At 38.6% G+C, this 24,779-nt stretch overlaps 1 protein-coding gene and 1 long non-coding RNA gene across 8 annotated transcripts in view; one reads left to right on the top strand and one right to left on the bottom strand.

Annotated features, from left to right (window-relative positions):
- The window catches only part of LOC117025698 (uncharacterized), a 71,384-nt gene extending 59,460 nt beyond the window's left edge, over window positions 1-11,924 (bottom strand). For both annotated transcript variants that reach the window (XR_004423647.1, XR_004423646.1), the window contains exons 1-2: window positions 11,797-11,924; window positions 5,578-5,743 (exon numbers count right to left, since the gene is read on the bottom strand). This is a non-coding gene — a long non-coding RNA (uncharacterized LOC117025698). The remainder of the gene's footprint in view (window positions 1-5,577; window positions 5,744-11,796) is intronic.
- An 11-nt stretch (window positions 11,925-11,935) lies between these two features.
- The window catches only part of CREB1 (cAMP responsive element binding protein 1), a 58,941-nt gene continuing 46,097 nt past the window's right edge, over window positions 11,936-24,779 (top strand). For 2 of the 6 annotated variants that reach the window (XR_004423644.1, XM_033111725.1), the window contains exon 1: window positions 11,976-12,162. The gene's annotated coding sequence lies outside the window, so the exon portion shown is untranslated. Of the gene's footprint in view, window positions 12,163-24,779 lie in introns of all 6 variants that reach the window. The other 4 variants (XR_004423645.1, XM_033111728.1, XM_033111727.1 and 1 more) reach the window with 3 other exon arrangements.

The raw sequence follows: 24,779 nt of genomic DNA, 5'->3' as shown, positions 1-24,779 counted from the left end.
GTCTCCTGTACCTGAGTTTAGGTAGTAACAATTCCTGTCAGGGCATGAGTCAGCTGTGTTGTGTCCCAATATCACCAAGACAATATACATGACTGAACAACTGAACAGAGATGAGATAAGTTTTATCCAGATGCAAGTGAACTTCAACATTGAGAGGTCCATATTTACTTACATATTGAAAGAAATGTCACTCTTCTGAAGAAATGTGCTCTGGTACTTCTGAAATACATCCTATGATAAACTGCATTTTGCTTTATCACAGTAAAGCATCAGTTTTTAAGCCCCAGAACACATTTAGTTGGATGTTTTAATAAACGTGGGCATAAAGCCTGACGGGAATGGAGTGAGAACCTAGTAAGACAGTTTAAAATAAACAAGAGAATATTTTTATATTACTAATGGCTTAGATATTTGACTATTAACATGAGTATAAGAGTAGTGCAATCAAAAATGCAGAATTTGGACAGTACTGTAAAAAAGTACACTTGTTATCCTTAGACAGTCAAATGTCTCCACCTTCTCAGGGTTAGTAATGATGTTTTCCCATGACTTCTTGGAAAATACCACTGTTTTCCTTGGGTTCTTTCCAGGTACTTTATTGAGAGGGCAGGATGGAGGCAGAGAAGAATGTTGTAAACAATTTTATCACGGGAAGGGTGGGAATGCTGACCTCAATATGCTTCTGTTCTTTCTACATAAAATTCTCAGAATATAATTGTGGAGGAAGAAGGATGGTCAGAAGATGTAGTATTGGTCATTTGCTGATTGTTGTAGCACAATAATTCTCAAAATATATTCAACCTAAAGCCTTACCTTTATATCCTAAATCAGTGCTTATAAAACTATCTGTGGTAAGCAACCACATTTTAAAAATTTCCAATTCATTGCAAATTTTTGTAAACTACGGTAGAAACAAATTACTAGCAAAGTAAAAAATTTTAAAGACGAAGAATACAAGATAAAAGCCCCCAAATTTTGTATTATTGGTTTCAACAGGCATAAAATACTGTGTTACATTGCTACTGAAGTTTAGAAATGCTTATTCTCAATTTCGGTACCCACCTTGTTGCAGATGAGTAACAAACTATTCCCTACTACAGTTTGAGAAGAACTGCCCTAATCACACATATATACAAACACAGGACATGTACACATCACAGCACACACACAAGCACATCACACAAAGCACAGCTAAATTGCTATCCATTTAAAAAAATAATTTAAATTTCTACTAAATTATTATATAGCTTTTTAAAACTCACTTTGGACGGGGGAAAAAAGCTGAGGAAACAGATCTCCTACACACCCTCTCCCTATCCATCAGAGAGGCAGCCCTCTAATAATCAAACCTGTCAGAAAAGCTATCGATGCCAATCCTTCTCCCCCAACCTGACCTTCCTCCTGGAGTTCTCCTCTTATTCCTCACAGCTGTTGTCTTGGGAGTCTCTCTCTCTTCTATGCAGCGGTTCCCTTTGAGATACACTGTACTATTATTGCTCAAAATATTTGCTGCTCCTGCATTGGGGTTCAATATACTTCCTCACCCCGCTGACATCAGACTTGGCTATGCCTTGTGATATCCTACCCTATGGAAGCCTTTTACATCTCTGCCATAGAAAGCTCAGAAATGACCATGTGACTTGCTTTGGCCAAGGACATGTGTCACTCTAAGGTAGAAGCTTAAGACAGATCTATCAGCTCTCTCTTCTCAGAATGTCCCAGATAGAGGATGCTCCATTAGCCTGGGTCCCATTACAAAGGTGACGAGGAGCAGAACTATAGGATGGACATGTTGGGTGAGAAGAAATAAACTTATATTGTAAACCACGGAGAATTTGGTGTTGTTTGTTACTGCATCGTAGCCTAAGCTGACAGATACACCTTGCTTCCTGGATTTTCTTTTTTGGTTTACTCCCTCATTTTGGTAATGCATATTTTCCAGTAGTCTCCTGAGAAAGTGTGCATGACCTGGTATGTCTGAAGATAACAGAATACTGGACTTGAAATCATTTCCCCTCAGAATTAGAAAGCATTAATACATTGTCTTCTAGCTTTCGATGATGCTATTAAGAAGCCCAGAGCCGTTGTCCTTCCTAGTCCTTTGTCTGTACATTCATCCCCTCCCAGAGCCTTTTAAGTTCTTTTTTTATAACTAGTGTTCTAAAATTTCAAGGTCATGTGCTTTGATGTGGGCCTTTTTCAAGAGATTTAGATATCTTTCAACCGTAACGCTCATGCCTTTCCATCTTAATGCTCATATTTTTCAGATCCAGGAAAATATCTTCAATCATGTTTTTCCCTCGAGATCTTTTATTTCTTGTCTTTAAGAATTTAGTTTTATCAAAGTTACAGATGCTCATAGTTTAAAGAGTCAACAGCCTTCTCACTGAGTATTTGCCTTCCCAGAAACAGCCACTGTGGATTTTTTCAGCTGATGCTTTGGAATTGACCTCCGTATCTCTACACAACGTGCTTTGTCGTAACTTGATATTTCTGCTTTAGGCATTACTTATTGACTTTTCATTATGGAAATGCAGATTTATTCTCTTCCTTCTCTGAATGCCCACCACATACATGCTCCTCTCACTATGTATCACAGCTTTAATTAGATTTATAGAGCATTTACATTATTTGGATCTTGTATTCTAGTTAGATTTGAGCCATATAACTACAATTACTTTTCCTCTTCTTCCAAACTTTTTGTTTTCCCTGGAGTTAGTAACTATTGCTCTTTTCATTTACTTAGTTTTTAAAGCACATATCACTAATTAGAAACACTGCACCAGTTGTTTCAGTCTCATCTCAATACAGTCATACACGTCAGACTTCCTATTTGGTTGGTCACTTGGCTGGATAGTTTGTCGGCTTCTCTTTCAAGCTTAAAATTTTCCTTAAATTCACTGGAGTACTTCCAAATGGAGGTCCTTTCTTTGCATTTCTCAAGACAGAAGGATAGAATATATTTTAGTTAGCAGTTTGTTAGCAGGATTTATAACTTTTAAATAGCCAAATGTTCTGTAGGCCTCTCTTTATACTCTTTCCCCAGGGCTGCACATGGATAAAATAGGTATGGCCTCTAATTCCTGAACTCTTCTGAGTTTCTGGAGGACAGATTGGCTTTCTTCTGCAGGCACTTAGGAATCAGCTTTCTCCATTCTGCCAAGTCAGTTACCTTTCCTCTGTCCATCCCATATTCTCAATGTGTGTTGAATCTCTCATTGCTATAGTCTCCTTTCCTGTCTTTTGTTCTTGAGGGTCTATACTAGAATCATATTGCCACTGTCACAAGTACCACAAACATCATCGCTTAGAACAACATAAATTTATTATCTTATAGTTCTGGACGTCTGAAGTCCAAAATCAGTCTCTGTGGGCTAAAATCAAGGTGTTGGCAGAGCTGGATTCCTCAGGTCATTCTGGGGAAGAGCTTTGCCTTTTCTAGCTCCTAGAGGCTATCTGCATTTCTTAGCTCAGGACTTCAAAACCAGCAGAGAGAAAAAAAAAAAAAAAAAAAAAAACCCAGCAGAGGAGCACCTCCGAATTTGTGTGTGTGTGTGTGTGTGTGTGTGTGTGTGTGTGTGTGTGGTGTGTGTGTCTCCCCCGCCTCCCTCTTTCCCTTACAAGGATCCTTGTGATTACACTGGGCCTACACATTAATCCAGGATAATCTTCCCATCTCAAAATCCTTAACTTAATCACATTTGCATAGTCCCTTTTGCCAAGTAAGACACAACATATTCAGAGGTTCCAAGAATCAGGACATGAATATCTATGGGGGACCATTATTCTGTCTACTATGGGGTTTATACTTTCCTTATTCCTTTACTGTGGGTGTCAGGAATGAGCAAAGCAAAAAGCACGTGTTTGATCAATCATCTTGTTTGATCCGGAGCCCAAATAGTATGAGTCCTCGTTCCAATCACTGGGACGCTTAGATCTATTTCCAAAATAGATATAATGATAGTATAGGAATAATAATCTAAATAACCAAATATCACTAAAACCTTCAATCCATTACACGAAATTAGGACAGGCCCCAGAAATGCTTTCATAAACTCTGAGTGCCACTGTTTGGGAGAGAATCTGGCCCAGTAGAAATGGGAAGAAAATGAATACAAAGTATAAAACAGAACAAAGGAGTGAGGGAAAAAAGTTTTGAAGGAGGGGCATATGATAAGAATATGAAATATGCTTGTTGTATTTCAGTGATATGGGTGCTACCCATGGACTAGTGGACAAGGATCAGAGACGAGACATGAAGGCAACATCGTACAGAAAAAGAGAAGGCTAAATTTAGAAGCGGAAGTTCTCAATTCAAACCCCAATTTTCAAACTTACAGTTTGATCTTGCACAAACCAATTAGTATCTTGGTTGTACAGCTGAGGACTGAAACTCCAAGAGGTTATCTCAATTTAAATTAGCAGATATATATGCATGACCCAAGAGAAACATCTTATCCCATAGCAGTTGAATGTTAGTTGAATCTGAAGCACAAAAAGACACTGACTGAAAACTAGCATTATGGCATGGGCAATAACAACATGAAAACCCAACAGTTAGAAGGAAGGCAGACTCAAAGAAAATTATCTTTTCCATTTCAAAAAGATGGCCTAGCCTGGCCACAAGAAAATGCATGGATACATACGATTGCAGATATTCTATAGAAATGCATTCCAAAAAATTGTATTGAACTCCTCCAAAATGCCAAATACTATGCTAGGCACTGAGGATATAGCCATGAAGAAGGCTGATGTAATCAGAGATTACAGTCTCGTGGAGAACTAGACAATTAAACAAATAATGACAAGCAAGTGTGCTAAGTATTTGATGGAAACAAAAACAGTGCAAGTACGTAAACCAGACCAAGGTGTTTAATGGGGAGGTTGGGGAGGAGCTAGATAAGATGCTCAGAGGTAACGACACAGCCTTCAGAGCTCAGCTAGAGTAGGAGCTAGTGAAGCAAGATGAGGGTAGCGCTTTGGCAGAGAGCTTCAAGGAGCCTATTCATTTGCCAAGGAGGGTAACAAGAGTTAGCCTGATTCCTGTCACCCATGAAAGTGGCAATAGGGCTGATGTCAGAGGAAAGAGCTCAGATGACTACAGTACTCTAGTATGACAGACATATGGGCACATGATGGAATTATGACTCCGCTTTCTTTTCAGTGCAGTCTCTCTTCCCCTTTTCATTCTACAACCAAGCAGTGGAGCACCTGATTAAGAATGTGGGCTCTGGAGCCAGACTGCCTGGGTTCATAGTCTGACTCGGCCACTTACTAGCTGTAAGACCTTGGAGGCATTTCTTTATCCCTCTGTGTTTCAGCTAACTCATCTATAAAATGTTCCTAATATTAGTATTTTCCTCACTGGGTTATGATGAGGATTAAATTAGCTAATATGTCAAAAGTGTTTAGAAGAGTGCCTGGCGCATAGTAAACCCTCGATAAATCTTCACTTGTTACTACTACCGGTTTTAATTGTCAACCACTGGCCTTTTTGAATTTTCTAGGGGGATAAGAGGCAAACTTTGTTTACATGGCATTGCTTTCAGTCACAAGCAAGATGAGAATGCTGCTTACCATTTGGTCCTCAAAACAGAAATTAAAAGCAACCAGAATCTTGCCGATCGGTTCTTCAGTTCTGACGTGGGAGATCAGAAACCTTCAGTGAGGTCCTCATCTCCTTCAGGTTACGGCAGATTCCCCTTATGCACAGGGCATTCATTCCAAGACCCTCAGTAGATGCCTAAAACCACAGATAGTACCAAACGCTATATATACTATGTTTTTCCCTACACATACATACACACATACATGTATATCTATGATAAAGTTTAATTTATAAATTAGGCATAGTAAGAGATTAATACTATAATAAAGTAGGACAATTACAACAAGATATTGTAATAAAGTTATGTGAATGTGGCATTATTAAGAAAAATAAGGGTTACTTGAACACAAGTACTGCAGTATTGATACAGTTGATCTGATAACCAAGATGGCTACTAAGTGACTAAAGGGCAAGTGGAGGATACAGTGAGTATAGGCTGGACAAAGGGACGGTTCCCATCCTGGGCAAGATGGAGCAGCACGGCGTGAGGTTGCATCACACTACTCAGAATAGCATACAATGTCAAACATAAGAATTACTTCTGGAATTTTCCATTTAATGTTTTCAGATCATACTTGACTGTGGGTAAGTGAAAGAGTGGATTACGAGGAAGAATACTATACATGGAAGTGAGACAGAGATGGCTGGGAGCATGGCCATGCTGAAATCAGACCCCACAAGAAGGCCATACTTTGGTGGAACCACCATGATTCAGGCTGCAATACAGAAACTCAGTATTTATAGATGCATCCAGAGGTGATCAGGCTGAGGGAGACCTGTTTAAATTAACCAATGCCAGGAGATTAATATTAAATCCAGAATTTCAACTGCATTCACTCAACAAACATTTGAGTGTGAGCTATGTACAAGACTCTATCCTAGATATTCAGGATACAGCAGTGAAAAGAGAGACACAAGTCCCTGCCCTAGAGGCGTCAGACAACAAACACAATAAGTTAGTGAAGTATATGGCATACCAGAAAGAGATAGGTGCTATGGAGAAAAATAAAGCAGCAAAGAGAGAAAGGGAAAGCAAAGGAGCAAAGAGAGAGGTGGGGTGTAGGGTGGACAGTTTTCATCATAGTAGGGGAAGGCCTCACAGAAAATGGAGACATCTGGGCAAAGACCTGAAGAGGGGAAGAGGACATAAAAATGTCTGGAAGGAGCCTTCTGAGCAGAGGGAACAGCACATGCAAAGTCCCTGAGGAGCGAGTATGTCCAAAGGGTTTGAGGATCAGAAAGGTGGCCAATAGGCCTGAGCAGAGAAGGGACGAACAGCAGAAGTGAGAGCAGAGAGGAAATGGGGTCTTGTAGGTCTAGCTGTAAGAATTGTTCTTTTTCTGAGACGGAGAGCTACTGGATAGTTTTGAACAGAATCATGGTGTGGTTGGCTTTATGTTTTAAAGGATCACTCTGGCTGCTATACTGAGAACAGAATGAAGGGTAAGTGTGGCTGATACAAAATCCTAGTCAAAGGTGACAGGGGCTTCAACCAAGGTGGTATCAGTGGAGATGGAAAGAGTGGTTGTATACTTTGATACCAACAGGGTTTGATGACACATTGGATATGGGGGTGAGCGAGTTACTGAGTTGGCCTCTGCAGTGGGAATGCTGGAGTTGCCATTAACTGAGAGACAAGGCTGTAGGGAAAGGTTTTTGAGGGGACAGGCAATGAGGAGTTCAGTGTCAGACATAATAAAATGGGGACGTCTATGCAACATCCAAGTGGAGATGCTGAAATTCCGGATATACGTACAAGTGCGGATCTGAGACTAGGGAGTTGGGAGCATCCTGACCATATCTAATGCCCTAAAGACATCACTAAGGGAGCAGGTATAGAAATAGAAGAGATCCAAGAACAGAGTCCTGGCATTCTCCAATATGAAGCGGTCAGTGAGCAAAGGAGATTAAGAATAGTGACCAGTAGCACAGGACAAAAACCGGGAGAGTGAAGTATCCTGTAACACTGAAGAAACAAGTGTAACAAGCGAAGAAGTGCTTCAGGGAGGAAGGAACGATAACTGTGTCAAATACTGCTGATGGGTCAAGTGAGACAAAGACTGAGCACAGTAAGTGACACGGAGAGCACTTTTGGTGACAGCAAGAGATAACTGGAGGAGATTCAACAGAAAATGAGAGAAAAGGAAGTGGGGTAGTGAATAGAGCACTGTTTCAATGATATTTACTGTAAAGACAGAAAAAATAAATGGGGCAGTAGCTAGAGAAGGAAGCGGAAAAAGGTTTTTTGGTTATTATTGTTTAAGATTAATTTTAAGAAGAAATATATTAATTTACATGGGAACCATAACCGGTACACAGACCAGGAATAGTTATAACGTATCAGTGCTTTCCTCTTCTCGGTTGGAAAACTATCTGGAAAGTCCAATTCAAATCATGAGATTTTTTTCATGAGCTTTGATAACATTAATAGCACTGATCCCCAATTTCTAAAAGTATACGGCACAAAGCAGGTGCCACTCGATATTTATTTTTAGAATAAACAAGAGAAGTCACCATAGCCTTGGGGTTAGGTAGGAAAGCAAATTAAGTCATGAGAATAAGCAGGGTTCATGGAACTTGAATTTGCAGTGAGGGTGAAAACTAGGTTCAACAGCGGAAGCAAGAGAAAAATAACAGGAAAAGGAAGCCGTGGTTAGAGAAAAGTTCTCAAATATCATCTTCTCCTTGAAAACTTTTATAATCATCTCAAGAGACCCTCCCCCTTTTCTGGACCTCTCTTGCGGCACTTAATACTATGTCAAGTTACATCCGTGTGCTCTTCTCTACTTTTATCTCCCCAATATTGACCATATTTTCCAATAAAAATTTAAGTCAAAACCGGGGGTATTTTCCAAATCCCAGAGACAAAAAATGGATGCCGAAAGTTTAATATTTCTAGTTCATTTCTACAGTGTATGGAGATGCTAGAGCAGAATATATGATATTGGGAGACTAGATTTCAAAGCTGAAGTATATCCAAAATGCTTAGTAAAATAACTTGCACTTGAATGAATGAATGATTGAATGAATGAGTGAACAAAGTGAAGTGAAAAGAGACCAGGAAAGAAGGCAAGAATACAGGATTTACTAACCGAGGCCCACTGGACTGTCACTAGGGCACAAGTGAGCAGGGGGAGTGGGCCAGCAGTCAGAAAGCACCTAGGAAGTCAGGAAAGTAACTATAACATAAAGAGGTACAGCCTACATGAAGGTCAGTGTGAACAGAGAGGCAGAACATGAGGAAACTTTAAAATAAAAAATGACCATATTTGGTAGGTAATAAATATAGACTAGCAGAGTAAATAATGCCAAGGGTAAGAAGAAGGGCAGGGAGACGCTAAACTCAAATTTACAATGTATTTGACACAAGGGTGAGATATGCAACTAAAATCTAGTAACAGGCAACATTTTAATTAATACTGAATACGTATACACATATACCAAACACTGTTCCAAGTACGCTTCCCATGAATGATCTCATTTTATATCACAATAACACTATGACACAGGTGCTGTCATCATCTTTATTTTACAGATGGGAAAACCGAAGCACAAGAGTGAACAATTTGCCCAAAGTCGCATAGCCGTAAGTGACTGAGCCAGGATTTGAACTGGGATTTAAAAATATTAAGGAATTTATCCCAGAACCGCACAGATATTCATTATTTAGTCCATAAATATTTAATGAGTACCGCTATAGTCTAAACATTGTGCTTGTGTCAGGGATGAAAGGGAAGGGGAAAAGCTGGTGGTGAACAAAACAGACATGGTCCCCACAGGCTCAGACCTTACGTAGACACTAAATAAATAATTACAGGTATGATAAATCAGAAAAGGATGCTACAATTAGGTAGGAGAGGATGACAGAAAAGAATTCCAAGGGAGGGGAATGGTATGTGTAAATAACGAGGTGAGAGCCTACAGTAAGGGTAAAAAAGAGAAAGGAGCCTGGAAAAAATAAGATTAATATGGCTGGTGCGCAAAGCTAGGAGGACAGCTGGAGAGGCTAGGGAGAATGACAAGCCCAGGTGGTGGAGGGCCTGGTCTCCACAATAAAGAGCTTAGACTGTTCAGTACGCAAAGGGAAGCCACCGAAAGAATTCAAGCAGGGCAGTGAATTGATCAGATTTGTATGTGTAAAATTACGGTGTCTGCAGCATGGCAAATGTATTGGAAAGAGCCAAGAGCAATTCCGTAGGCTCTGGATGGTAGCTACTTGCAGTACTTCAAGCAAGAGATGAAGGTGGCTTAGACTAGAGTGGGGTGTGGAAAAGTGGTCATAGGAATGGAGAGAGGCCACAAAGTCAATTTCTAAAGGCAGACAGGTCTAGGTGATTCTGATGTGTGTCAGAGACAGCTCAGGTTTCTGGCTTGAAATGAGTAGATGGATAGGATGCCTTTTACTGATCCCAGGGCTATGGGAGGAGGGTTTTGGAGGGAATATGATATACAGGTTGAGTATGACATGCCCCAGTCATCCAATGAAACTGCAGTAATGGCAGTTGGAATATGAATCTAGAGATAAAAGCAAGATCTAGGCTTGAGTTATGGGATGGCCAGACTTTGGCAGAGCGTATCTGAAGGTACTGGAAGAGCATGAGACCACCTAGGAAAGTGTATATGGTGGGGCTCACGGAGAGGGCTCAGTTCAGTGGGATTCCAATCATTAAGAGTTGGATAAAAGAGGAGAAGCTGGTTGTTAAAAAGCAACCAGAGAGGTCAGAGGAAAACTTTGATATAAGAGCAGAGGGAAGAGTCTACCTGGATGATGGTGTGGTCGATAGTGTCCAATGCTAGACGAAAGTCTCATAAGATGATGACTGAAGCTTGTCTGGAACAAATCAGAACTGCTTCAGTCCAGTGGTAGGAACAGAAGCTCCACTGGAGAGAGTTGAGAATTGGGACATGAGAGAATGTCCACGGGGTAAGAGACAACTTAAGTCATGGATGGAGAGGGATTTAAGGAGACAAATCTTTTTAAAGAAACGTGAGACTTAAACATGTTTAAATCCTAAACAGGAAAGCCAGTAGAGATGGAAAGACTGAAAATAACAGAAGGAAAGGTGGATACGCTTCAGCGCAAAGTCCCGAAGAAAGCGGGAGATGATCGACCCGGAGTACCACGAAGGGAAAAATAAACGAGTACCACCGAGGGCTACTCTTTGTAACAGGAAGCCAATAAGGGGTGGAGTTCAGGATTGGACCGTCTCACCAGCTTCCTAAAGACAGGTTTGCTTTAAGGGACAGAAAGAAAATTATAAAAGACCTGAGAGCCCAGGGAGAGGGCTGCAGGGTTCAATAAAAAGGAGAATGACTTCAACATCGTGACCTTGGACGACCTCTGAGAGAGGAGTTTCAGTAGCCGCGAGGCAACAGAAGTCACACTGTCGGGTTTAGAGCCCGAGTGGGTGGTGAAGAACAGGGTGCGGTGGGTGCAAACCATTGCTGCAGAAAACAGGCTGTGAAAAGAAAGCGACACAGCAGGATGCCAGAAAAAAGGCGGCAGGTGAGGGAGGAGGGCAGACATTTCGGAAGTGGCGAAGAGCAACCTCGGTCAGGGCAGGTCATTGCTAGGAGGCCCTGCAGGGCCGAAGATCACCCTGGATGCCCGCGCAGCCGGGCTGAACCCCGCAAAGACGCCACAAGTCCCAGAGCCTCCCCATCCCCACCCCCACCACCCCCAAAATAGAATAGTGTCGCCGGCGGCCGCCAGGTTTCTCAGCTGATTCTGAGCGGGGCCGCCAGGCCAGTGCAGTGAGGAGGAAAGCCCTCCCCACCGGGGCCCCGCTGACCCACGGCCCGCGCCGGCCCAGCGCAGTGGCCTCCCGTGCCAGCGCCCGGCCCTGCCCGGCCTTGGGGGCGTCTGCAGACGCGCAGCAGCCCTTCCTCCCCACCTCTCACGACTCCCGCATTCAGCCGCGTCCTAGACCCCGCGGCGCGCCTTCCACGTCCCGGCAGCGTTTGAAAGTTCCCGGGCCGGCGGCCGCAGCCACCCTAGCGCCCGCCGCTTACCGCCGCAGGGCTAGGCCCACACGGGGGTTTCCATCGAGTCGTCGACACCCCTCGGGAATTCCCCACCCCGCCACACACCAACCCCACTTCCTCTTTCAAATTTCCGCCGCCAGGTTTTATCGGTCCAAAAACCCAGCGGGCTTGGAACCCTCCTCCCCCAGCTGGTCTCAGCCCACCTTCGCCGTCCTACTCCTGGCGGAACCCCTTCGCCTCGCCCGAAAGAGCCCGAAGGCCTTCGGGAAGTTCCGCCTCCAGCGCGAGGGGCGGGGCCGTTCGAGCTCCTCCGGGCCGAACTCGGCTGTTTCCGTGCGCGGCCGCTGCGCACTCGGCACTGGGCGGCGCTGGCTGGCTCCCTGGCTGCGGCTCCTCAGTCGGCGGCGGCTGCTGCTGCCTGTGGCCCGGGCGGCAGGGAGAAGCGGAGTGTTGGTGAGTGACGCGGCGGAGGTGTAGTTTGACGCGGTGTGTTACGTGGGGGAGAGAATAAAACTCCAGCGAGATCCGGGCCGCGAACGAAAGCAGTGACGGAGGAGCTTGTACCACCGGTAAGAGGAGCAGGAGGAGGAGGCAGGAGCCGGAGAGAGCCGGGGGGACGGAGGGGGGACGGGGAGGCGCCGGACACCCGCGCTCGGGGCCTTCCCCTCGCAGGAGGGGCCGCGGTAAAGATGGAGCCTCCGCCCGAGCCCCACAACATCGCCGCCGCTCGCAGCGAACAAAGAATAATGGCGGCGGACTGGAGCCAGCGGCGGCCGGGGCGGCAGCGACTCTGCCTGCAGCCAGCGGCGGCGCTCATGGCGGGGGGCGGCGGGCAGCGGGCGGGGTGGGAGCCGGCGACCAGGGGTGTGTGCGGGCGGCTGGCCGCGGTGAGCTGGCGCCCGCGTTCCCGCCGCCGCCAGGCCGGGCGGGCGCGGAGCCGGGAGCCAGGAGCCGCCCCGGGGGAGGCCGCCTGCCCGTCCCGGTCCATCTTGGCGCTGCTGGCCCCCATGCGGTTCGCCAGGCCCCCGCCGCCCGCCTCGCCCCCGGCCCGGCCGTCCGCCCGGGCAGCGCCGCCGGGGTGCCTGCGGGGGGTGAAGGAGGAAGAAGGCGACCGTGGAGGGCAGAGGAGGTGAAGGTGCCTGCCTTCCCGGTAGCCGCCTTGTCTGCCGTGCCCGCTTCGCGCGGAGAAGCGCGGCAACGTCTGACCTCCTCTTCTCCGCTCTCTCTTTGTGCAATAAAGTTCGAAACCAAAGGTTTCCTCTCGTCCTGTATTTTATTCATGCCCTTTCCCCCTGCTCCCACCCCGTTGGGGAAACACTGTTGTTTTCTCTGCTTAGTTGAGATGATGAGGGCTCGTGCATTTTTAGATAATTTTGACTCTGTCCCTCACCCTCTTTTTTTTTTTTTTTTTTGAACTCAGTAGTCATGGAAATGCATTCTTTTGGGGAGGAAGGGGGTGCTAAGAAAAACATATTTGTAACAACTTTTAAAAAACTGTTGGGATCTTGTAAAAGGGAAGCTGGTGTTTGAAAACAGTTTCGGTTTTAACCCTTTTCAATAAGGTTATCATTTGAGATCTATCATTCTGAAACACTTCGTTGAAACGAATATTAGCCGACGTACTTTTGCTTTACATCACTTTTTTCCCCAACCTTGCTAACCGCGTTTGGGTCTTCGGGATTTCTCCATCCCACCTCCTACCCTGTTGCCCACATGTTTCTATCTAAACTTCAATAATATTGATGGATACTAACAAAAAATAGGCATTTAAAAGTATCCATTATTTGTCTCCCATGAAGTAGGTAACCCCAGCCTGAGACTGACAATAATTTAAACCACAAGGCTTATTTTGTTTCCCTGTTGGGAAAAGCCACAGCAGAAAAGGCATTGACACATTAAAGATTAAAAGATAATTTTTAAAGGACCTGGAATATGACCTATTTAAGTTTGTCATACCTTCTTAAGAAGATAGAATTTCATTCTGGCCTTAGCTTGCATCCGTTCTGCCTTCTAAAGGTTTAGTATAAAAGATACTTTTGGTTGCCAGATACTGAAATCTTTTACACTCACTGCACATTTCCTGATTTAAAAGTAAAGCCAAAACGGTTACTTTTAGGTGGTGCAAAAGATGAACAGGTTGTTTTAAAAATCTATGACAGTATGATACAATTGATTAATATGTACAAAGTTTCCTGTTAGGAATAAATATTGATTGGTAAAGAACTGTCTTCTGATTTTTCTGTATCCAAGTCACTTTTCCAAAACTTTATTTATTTTTTGCTGTATTGCCAGTTTAAAAAAAAAAACAACAACACATCAGCAGTTTGTTATTGAAAAACTTAAGATGTAATAAAGAATTTTTCCATAAGGCTTGGGAAGATGATTTTATTTCCAAACACAGGAAGTTACAGTATTGATGAAGCTATAGAGCACTGTTTTTCCTTAAGAAAGATTTTCTGCAAACCAGTGTATGTTGATTAAATTTTTTTCGTTACTGAAAATACAGAACAATAACACTGTGAAATTTGAAAAGAAAAAAAAAGTTTTCCGATGGATTTTTTTCTTCAGCCTTATCCAAAAGATCTTTTATTTATAGATTCATAATCTGTAATTCTTAGCAGTTCCAGGTAAAACTTTTCAAACTTTGTTATATTCACTAATTGAATATTCACTTGGAGCATGATACTAAATTATATTTCTATACCCTCTCAGGGATCAGTAAAAATCAGTTAAATCTGCTTGAACTTTTATTTTTTAATGGACACCTGTATTCAGAAAGTGAATGAATCTTTAACAGAAATTGAAAAATGTTAGGAAATGTTTTAAATGGGATTTAAAAATCTAGTGTTACCCCTTTTGAATTTTTTTTTTTTCACGGAAGAGCCTAAGGAAACTTAGAAATCTGATCCATAAAATGGCACCTCTTTTTTTCTGCTTTCTGAAATTCATCTTCTTGATTAGATCTCCTTAATAGAAATTTTTGTTTCTTCCTAGATAAGTAGCTTTGTTCTGTCTCCTAAAACACGGGGTTTTGTTTTTTGGAGTATATATGGTTACAATAAAACCAAGTATGTATCCCCCACTTCACCTCAATTTAAAAATCTTTTCCCATAGTAGAAAAAACTTTTCTTGTAACATAATGTTTACAATGTATCACTGAAATTTATAATTTCATTTCTTCCATAAATACCTTGTCTGATATAGTTATATGCACTGTTTTGTAGCAGCCTGTGACAGTCTTATATCTTTCTTCATGAACAGTGTTACTTCGAGTGACGTCTTCTTTATTGAATAGTCAGAGCTCCAATCTGAATGTATGGATATAGTAGATAGGGAATGGGGAAAAAATGCAAGGATTTTTGTTTTTCTTACTCGTGTGAACTCATTTCTACCACAGTATCACTTGAGACAACAGTTTATGGTAATTCAAATATTTAGTTATAATTTACTGTGACAGAGAATGTAGTTAATGGAAAGAGCGTTAGGTTTGGAATCACTTGGCCATTACCGTCATGTGCCTTCCCTCAAGGAATTTTGTGACTTACGGGAAATTTCCTAATCTTTCTCAGCCTCAGTTTCCTTATTTGTTAAATTAGAATAATACCACCCACTTTATATGGTTGTGAGATTATTATAAAGTACCTCCTTAGGGACTCAGTGATAGATACTCATTTTAAGTTTTATTTTAACTTCCTAGTTGTGGGACATTGGGCAGTTTCCTCAGTCATGAATGTACAACATCTACCTCAGAAATGTGGGGATTAAATAAGTTAATACATGTAAACTATAAAAATATTTAATACATACTAAATATCAGGTATTTCACAAATGCTCAGCAAATGTTTCCTATTATTAAAATTATTCATCATTAATGTTACTATGTTTAATACAGTGGAGCAGAAGCTGCAGCAAGTCAAAAAATAAATTACTTAACACTCTTATCTCTACCCTAAAGGAAACTTTTAGGGACTCAATGACTAATAAGGCAGAATATGTCATAAGAAAGCGATCAAAGGAAAGAGAAATCATACTTGGTAAAATAATGGAAAAAGAATATTAATAGTTTTATATTTCCAATTTTATTTTTAATAAGTAATTCACTCAGTTCATAATTCAAAACAAAAAATATAGGAAAAGTCGTGTATGTGTGTCACCCCCACCCCAGTCACCCAAGTGTTACTGATTTCTTGTCCTTTCAGAGGTATTCTATCTGTACACAAGCAAATATGTATGTGTTTTCCTACCCCCCCTTTTTATACAAAAGATATATATACTATATACACTATTGTATATCTTGCTTTTTTCCACTTAAGATTGCTTAGCAATTGGTTTGTATCAATACATAAAGAGCTTTATTATTATTATTATTACTATTATTGAGGCATTCCATCGTATGGATCTACCTATATTTATCAACCACTTAATGAGCTGATTTTATTTTTAGGTCTTATATGACCTTTTAAACTAAGGGAATCTGTCATTCTGTCTTTATTTCTTAGAATGAAATACTTCATTAAATGAGAAATAGCATTTTGTGACAGGAATTTATTTGAACTGCCTCAATTACCTTTTTAGCTTCAGTGCATGAAAAGGCAAATAAGCTGTGTAAGAATTAACTATGAAAGTGAATTTAACTCTTGTTGAGGTTCTTACAGTCCTGAACAGACTTCTACCTCCTATTACTGTTTCAGCCCAAACAGTCTCTATAGTTTTCTCTCTCTCATAGTACAGTCCTTTTTTATATTTGATACCTAAATAACTATTCTCATGGGATATTATAACCCATTAATACTGATTAGTGTACTAGCTTTTTTCTTGTATTTATTTTTTACATATTATTTGATTTTCTAATATTTTTAGTGTAATTATCAGAGTTTTATATTTGATACCTAAACAATAGTTTCACCTATATGCTTGTGTACTGAGATTTTACTGCTTAGATAACCTCCTGCCCCGAAAGTCCTTGGTCAACTAGTTGGATCAAGTTAATACTTATTTCAGCTAGAGCACAAAACAAGTTTCAGTACATCACTGTCTTTTTTTTTTTTTGGCTTTTATAAGCAGCATTTAACTATAGTACATTTTAAATATGCATGCTGTTAGTGTATTTATCTTTAAAATACACATGCTGTGAATTTTTAAGTTGATTAAACTTAGAAAGAAAATGATAAATAATAATCTGGCAGCAGGCAAACAAACTCTGTCTTTCAAAAAATAAATCATTAATTGAAGCTGTTGTGATGTATCTCATTCTTTGTATGCTCAAGTTGACAGTTACATGTGCTAACATTTTTAATGTAAAAATACTGCTTTACTATTATTATTTTGAGGATTTACTAGTATTTTATATAAAATATTAATATGTACTGTTTTTACCTGCTCAATACTGAAATGTTTACAAAGCACTTTTACAGATTTGGGGAGATGGAGATAGATACTTGAAATCTGTAAAGACTGAAAATTTTCCTCCTGGAACATGTCTGGACTACCTGGGAATTAAGTGATTTCTCACAGTATCGTGGAATCAGTGAAGATCATGAACTAAAGTAACAAACTAATAATGTGAAAATGGCTGTTTGCTTTCCTCTGCCATTTAATATATGAGTATATGCTAGCACAGTCATTATATAAGAGATTAGCCCTGATCAACTTTCTGAAGTCATAAGAAAAAGTATGGTTTTAAACTTATTCTAGGCTATCATATCTGTAAGTGTAGGTTTTTGAGACACATTTGAAACTTGGATAAGAATTAACCATTTGTCTGTCTTCTCGTTCACAATGCTTTTCTCCCCTTAATATATGCACACTTGTCTTGTGTCCTGTTTGTTAAAATGCTTTTCTCCCTTTAATATATGCACACTCTTGTCTTGTGTCCTATTTGTTTTGTTTTGCATTCTTCTCTTAGCTCTGTTTGAGGTGGCCCTATAAAGATAAGTTTTGTTATATTTAACCCAGAGTTTTGCTCACTTGTCTTCTAGGTTACCAAAAAGAAGGGGAAAAAAGATTAATCATTCATATTCAGGTGTATATCCCAACAGATAAGTAGAAGACAGTATTTTCATCTCCAGTGATGAAAAATGAGGCTAGTTACACAAATCTCAACTTTAAAAGAAAAAAAAAACAACAACAGTAGTACTCCTTGGAAAACTCAAATGGCTGAGTTTCTGTTTTCTCAGGGTTCACATAAGATAAGAAAGGAGTTTACCATAAATGAGATGGGCTGTCTGAACAAAGATGAAAAGTCCATATTAATTTTCTTCCTGCCATTGGATTAATCTAGGATCTCGGAAGAATCTAACAAGGGGCAAAGGTTTGGAGTGGAAGAGGTCCGAAGAATTGATGTTGATTTTTTTTCCCCCCCAAAAGGCGAGAAGACTGACATTTGGTGGGAGAAGAGAGAATTAAGTGGAAGTTAAAATAGCTAAGTAATGACCTTGGTAGGAGTGGAGGTGGGTCTGAAAGTTGATTTATACCAGTAGTAATAGAAAATGTCTTTCCCAAAGATTAGTGAATCTTCTCTGAAAAATTAAAGATTTCTTTCTTTAATTTTTAGTGTATTCCGATTGAGCTGGTTATCTGCATACGAGTTTCTGGTTATAATTGTATGGCAGTATAGATGTAACTAAAAGTGTTTGTTGTTTAGCCAAAGCTGAATAACCATTTTTGAGGATTGTTATACCTATTTGTGTAAGTGATTGGCAATGGGAGACTCAGAAATATTTTGTTTTTCATCAATTAAGTATACTGCTTATTCTGAACTATTTGTACTCTTAAAGTGGTATTTTCTTGAAAGTATCAGTAGCAGCTTTATTGTTTGCTCTGACCAGTAATACCGTGGTTTTACTTCCATTTAACAATCTAGTCATTTATCAATGAACATTTAACCATCAACTTTTTTTACTGTTTGTGAAATAATCATAAGAAAATTTATTCAGTTAGGTATTTTTATAGGTATTAAATGAAGTGTTCTAGTTGCTATAAACAATAAAGCCTGAATATGTGGCTTCCGCCCTCAAGGAACTTACAGTATAGTAGAGATGATAAAAATAGTATAAGAGAAAATGACATACATGACAGTATATCAGTTTTCATTATGGTCTTGAAGGGCTATAGGAGCTTAAAAAGTTAATTTGGTGATGAAAAGTTTTGTAAAAGAATTTAAACTGAATACTGGAGAACTTGGGTAGGTGTGTATTCTAGGAAGTGACGTGGACAACAAAAAATGAAGACATGAAAGTAGAATAAACCTAATAGGCTCACAAATGGTGAATAAAGTATTACATTAACTATAAATCCACATTATAAGGCACTCTGAATGTAAAGCAGGAAGCTTTAAATTTCATTAAGACTTGGAGGAACAATAAACAGGAATGATATGATAAATTGGGCTAAAATGTAGATTTCCTGACTCTTAATGCTCTCTCCTTCATGGTAGATTATATTGCAGTTTAAAAGTTGGATATCATAGATTCTTTTTTAAACACCTTTATTAAAATATTCATATACCGTATAGTCTACCAATTTCAAGTGTACAATTCATTGATTTCACAAAGTTGTGCATCTATCACCAGTCAGTTTTAGCACATTTTCATTACTCCCAAAAGAAGCCCCGCATCCTGTAGCCATCACTCCTCAATTTCTCCATGCCACCAGCACGAGGCAACCACTAAATCTACTTTCTGTGTCTATAGATTTACCTGTTCTGGACATTGTATATTAATGGACTTATACATACGGTTTTCATTGTGATACGTTTCTTTAACTTAGCATAATGCTTTCAAGATTCATCCATGTTGTAATATGTATCAATATTTCATCCCTTTTATTGTGAAATAATGTTGCATTTTAAGGATATACAACATTTTATCGAATTCATGGGCATTCGGAATTTTGGGCTGTTATGAATACTGCTGCCATGAACATACATTTATTGCACTTGTTTTCATTTCTCTTGGGTATATACTTAGGAGTGGAAATGCTGAATTACTTGGTAACCATGTGTAACCATCTGAGGACCTGCCAGACTGTTTGCAAAAGCTACTGTACCTTTTTACATTCCCACCAGCGGTGTATGAGAGTTCTAATTTCTTCACATCCTCACCAACACTTAGTATTTTTCATGATAGCCATTTTAATGGGTGAGAGGTAGTATCTCATTGTGGTTTTGATTTGTGTTTCCCTAATGACTGATGATGTCTAGCATCTTGTATTTATCAGCCGTTTGTATGTCTCCTTTGAAGAAATGTCTGTTTGAATCCTTTGCCCATTTTTAACTAGGTTGTCTTCTTACTGTTAAGCTGTAGTTCTTATAATTCTAGATAGAAGATACATGATTTATAACATTTTTTTCCATTCTGTGGATTGTCTTTTCACTTTCTTGATGGTGTCCTTTAAGGCACAAGTTTTTTTAGTGTTCATTTTCAGTTCATATATTTATTTTTTTGTGATGTGTGCTTTTGGTGTCCTATATTGGACATCATAAATTCTTAATTATTGCAAACATTTTCCAAGTATCGCTGAATGCCCAGGCAAACACCATGATTTAATGAAAAATAACTAAACCCACTAATTCATATTTGGAGTTATATCCCACCTCCTCTGGTCTTCCCTGTATTCTGTCCAGATCCATTAGTAGGAGGAACTGATGAAAAGAAGCAAAGATAAAAATCGAAAAATAACAACTTTAAGTGAAGCATTTTAAAGTACTATATTTTGAGAATCATTTATGAGAATTTATTATAATGTTTGTTGTGGGTATAGTGTATTTCTCATAAACTACTGTATTTGGGTAATTCAAATTTTACAAACTTTTACCATGAAGGAAGTAGTAGTAAGTCCTTTGTTTCTTACAGATGGCTAAACTGAGCTCTAAAGAATTTAAATAATTTACTTGCTGGTAGAGCCTTTTCCCTGGGCAAGCAATAACAATAGAAGCACTCTTGTAGCATTATCTCTTTGTGAAGATAATTTTCAAGGTTCTAGCTTTTAATATTTTTACTAGAATTTTTGTTCCTAAACAGTCGTTAAGGTTTATAAAAGTTCACTTGAAGGAAGTATTCTAGCCACAGTCTTGAAAAAATATATTGATTTCACTATCTTACTGCTCAGGTCTGCATCAGTATAATTACCATAAATGGCCAGCTCATGCTTTCCTTTTTTACATAATTTATTGTATTCCTAACATTTCAAAATAATTTATGGTTTTAAATCATAGTTATTCAACACATGTTTATACTTGCCCATATATAATACATATTTTATGTCTCATTAGCTTGTAAGCTCATTGAGAGAAAGGTTCTTGTCTGTTTGGTTTTTTTTTTTTAAAGTCCCTATAGTTTTTAGCAGAACACTTACTATGTAATGGGCACAGAAAATTTATTTGTTTAATGAATGTTTCATTCTTGCTGGGTCACAAATTTGAAAGACAAGTTTAAAAACATTGCCCGTTTAGAGTTGCACAGATTAAAGAAAGCAGACATATATGCTTTAGACAATTAAAGCTTACTGAAATTACAGATTTATTTTTTAAAAGCCAAGGAAATTAGGTTCATTTTCCATAGCTTAAAAATAAGTTTTTCTACTTTGAGTTTTTATTAATGCTGATGCTTTACCAACACTTCCTGCCTCTGAAACAAGAAATAGCATGAAATTGTATTAGTCAAAATGACCTTACCAGAAGTCAGTACCAGGTTGGTAAAAAAAATAGTACATCTACATGAAAGGTTGGACTTGATGCTGATTCTTTCAGGATTAAAGATAAAAGATAACCTAAATTTGAAGTAAGCCTTTTATCAGAACTGTACATAAAATCTTTGTTGTTGTCTGTCATCTGTCAGCTTTGTGGATTAACCATGGCTAATTTTTAAATATAGTTCCAGTACACCTTTGGTGCCTTGAACACTTGGGGTTTTTGTAGTAAGCAAAACATACTTAAAATGATAAACATGTTGCTTAATAGACCATTGCCAAGTACACAGACAATTCTTCACTTTTTATAATGTTGAAGGCTGTGTGGTACAGCCCTGAACGGTCTTGTAAATTCCTTACAAGTTTCTTAACATCTCTACTCTCTGTATGTGAAGTCAGAGCTAAAACCAGAATTCCTGTCTTACGACTCCTACTATAACATGTGCTGTCTCACTTCAGGAAAACTAAATTTTCACTCTTTTATGTCTAATTTGTAAATAATTCACCAAGAATACCATTTCAAACTTAGCTCCAAAACAACTGTCAAAATAATAAATACTGATTTTATAAACTTATTTTTTAAAAACACTTGGACATTCATTTCCCTTTGAATAGTGATTTTTACATAGTCCCTCAGCTTTTGTTCAGTAAATGGAATAGTAAGCTATAAATATTTAAAGGATATAACTTTTGTGGGTCCTTACCAGTTTCATCATTGAGCTAGTTTTTGAAGCAGAACTTAAAATTTGAAGACAGTTTTACTCTTTAGTCAACACAAAAATTGCTTTTCTAAAAGTAACTATATGTAGGGGGTGTATAATCCTTTTTTCCTTGAAAAAAATTCTCCAAAACTCCATTTAGTAGAACTTTATGTGTAGAAGTTTATATAGGATCACTCCTTTGAAAGGCTTATGGTGTAAAAATCTGTAAACATCATATCAGGTGGGTGTTTCCAAGGAAAGAATGGCTTGAAGAGATGGGATAAAATGTTATCTAAAATAATGCATAGTCATGGTTGCTCCTTTGCTAAGCAACACTTTTGTCTCTTGGTTACCAGATATGTGAAGGCTTATTTCAGAGCCATGAAGGAAAACAATGCATATATATTTTGCCAATACTTAAAAAAAAAATAACTTTGATTTGAGAAAGAACTAAAGTTTTCTTATTGAAAGGTACTATAAAATTAGTCACATATTCTAGGATGGCTGTCATAAATCATGCAATACATTTCTATAAATCAAATAACATGTTTCTAATTCACTGCTATTATTTCCTTTCAGGACAGTGTCTTTCTTATAGCACGTGCTATACATTTAAAAATAATTAGTAAGATTAGCATTCAGATATACTAGTAATCACAAAACTGCAATAAATCAAAATATAAATATTGAACTTAAAGCATTTTCTCTGAGTTGAGTGCAATAAACACATAAACCAGGTAATTTGTTTCATTAAATAACATTGAAAAGATTTCCCTTTGCTATATGCTGCCTTCTTTTTTGGTAGTGGTTGGGTTATATTGGCATTTACTATTAATACAAAGAATTTATAAAAATGTATGAACAAATTTTCAAGATTTTATTCGTCTTACAAATGATTAAATCATATCGATTCAAAACACAGAGAATTAAATTCATATATAACTTTTCTTGCCTTCCTCTAATATCTAGACTAGAGGCTGAGGTATGGATTTGTTCTCTAATTGAGGGAGAATAGACCTTGGCAAGAGCACAGAGAAAACTTCCTGAAAACTATCAGAATTTACTAAGCTTGATAAAGACACCAGTTTGTTTTATCACATCGTCTGTTCTGTTTTCTATTTTGTTAGGGTGTGATCAGTCTAATGTTTTCCAGTTGAAGTTTTGATATGTGTGTTGAGGGATGTGTGTGTACATATATATATATACACATACAACATCTGAATATGCTGTTTTGCTATCTGGTTTCAGTGAAAATATGCTGTATTTAAGACTACTTATTATTAGCGTCAGAAACCTGGAACATTGCTAAATTGCCAGCACTGGTTGCATACATCTTAGTTCTGCTAGATTGGACGTACTTGTGTGATAAAGATAAATGATACATATTAAAGATTAACAGCCCTCAAAAAATTGTAAGGGAGAAAAAGTAAAGGGAAAGAGACAATGTAACATAATTATTGGTTTCTGCAAAGCTAAAATCTTGTATAGCACTGTGAACAGTTTGCCACTTTCTTTAGTAAGACATGTGGAAGGTGTTAAAGAATATTAGCAAGTCTTTCAAACAGTTACAATATCCTAAAAACTAAATAACAGGTACCAAGTAACTATGTAGAAAGTATTATGTATTGCTCATAGATGTTTCTAGATATACTTCTGCAAAATATTTTTGGTAATACATTTGAGTATGACAAAATAGTTTCTTAGTTTTAAAATCATGTGCCCAAATGTGCCTTTTGCTATGGTTACCCTGGAGACTTAAGACTTCTGCTTTGGTAATTTCCTTAAATCCCTGGACTTTTGAATCTGTGAGAGTTCCGAAGGAATCTGCTTGGTGTAGGTAGGGTGCAAGGGAGGTTTTGTTGTTGTTGTTCCTCATTTATAATTAAGGTCATTTGCATTTTAAAAAATCAGCATGTATTCATATGTTGTTAGTTACAAATACATTATTTCTTCTTCCGAGTCAAAATTCACAATTCATTTCTTTGAATACTTACTCTCCTAAACTGGATTAAAATGGTCATAGATTTAAGGGATTAAAAACTAGACTAGGCTGTGGAAGAGATAGGTTTATTTTTCATAAACTTGAAATAGAATGTTTAGGATTGTAAGGACTTGGTCACTTAAAGGTCAAAGTATTTGAGGAAAAAGAACAAGGTGAAGATTGGCATCATTCTTTCCTTTTTCGTAATGATTGTTAGCAAAACTAACGAAACGGGCTTGCTTTCTTGTTTGATGAGCTTTACTTAGCTTGGTAGAGGCAGATAGATATGGAAATAATGCTGCCAGAAAATTGTCCCTGACTTGGTATGTAGTTTCTGTAGAAGTGCTGAGTAAGTGAATTTAAATGGTACTTTAAATCAATGAGGGTTTCACTGGTCATCTTTTATAATCTTGAAAATCTCTCCAGCATCCTCCCCAGCTTTATTTTTTACACAACATTTCTCACCATATGATTTATTATACATTTTACTTGTTTACTTTCCCTGCACCCACACACTAGAATATAAATTTACAAGGGCAAAGTTCTTTAAAATTATGTTTTGTTTCTTTATCCCCAGTAACTTGAACAGTGCCTGACGTAAGTGCTCAGATATGATATTCTAGTTACAAATATGTATATAATGTAAACTGTTCAAATTGAAGGTATTGTTGGTTTTAGAAAAGTGAACGAGTTATTCATTTGAATTCCCTCAGGATATATTACTATATAGGATAGAAGTAAAATCCATTGCAATATAAAAATTCTGAAACCAGTAACTTACTTTAAGAGACATCATTCTCATTTTGCCATAGTAGTT

This window comes from Rhinolophus ferrumequinum, chromosome 8 (assembly GCF_004115265.2).
Source record: "Rhinolophus ferrumequinum isolate MPI-CBG mRhiFer1 chromosome 8, mRhiFer1_v1.p, whole genome shotgun sequence".
Taxonomy (NCBI): domain Eukaryota; kingdom Metazoa; phylum Chordata; class Mammalia; order Chiroptera; family Rhinolophidae; genus Rhinolophus; species Rhinolophus ferrumequinum.
The sequence above is the reverse complement of the archived record's forward strand: the minus strand, read 5'-3'. Positions and strand labels throughout refer to the sequence as shown.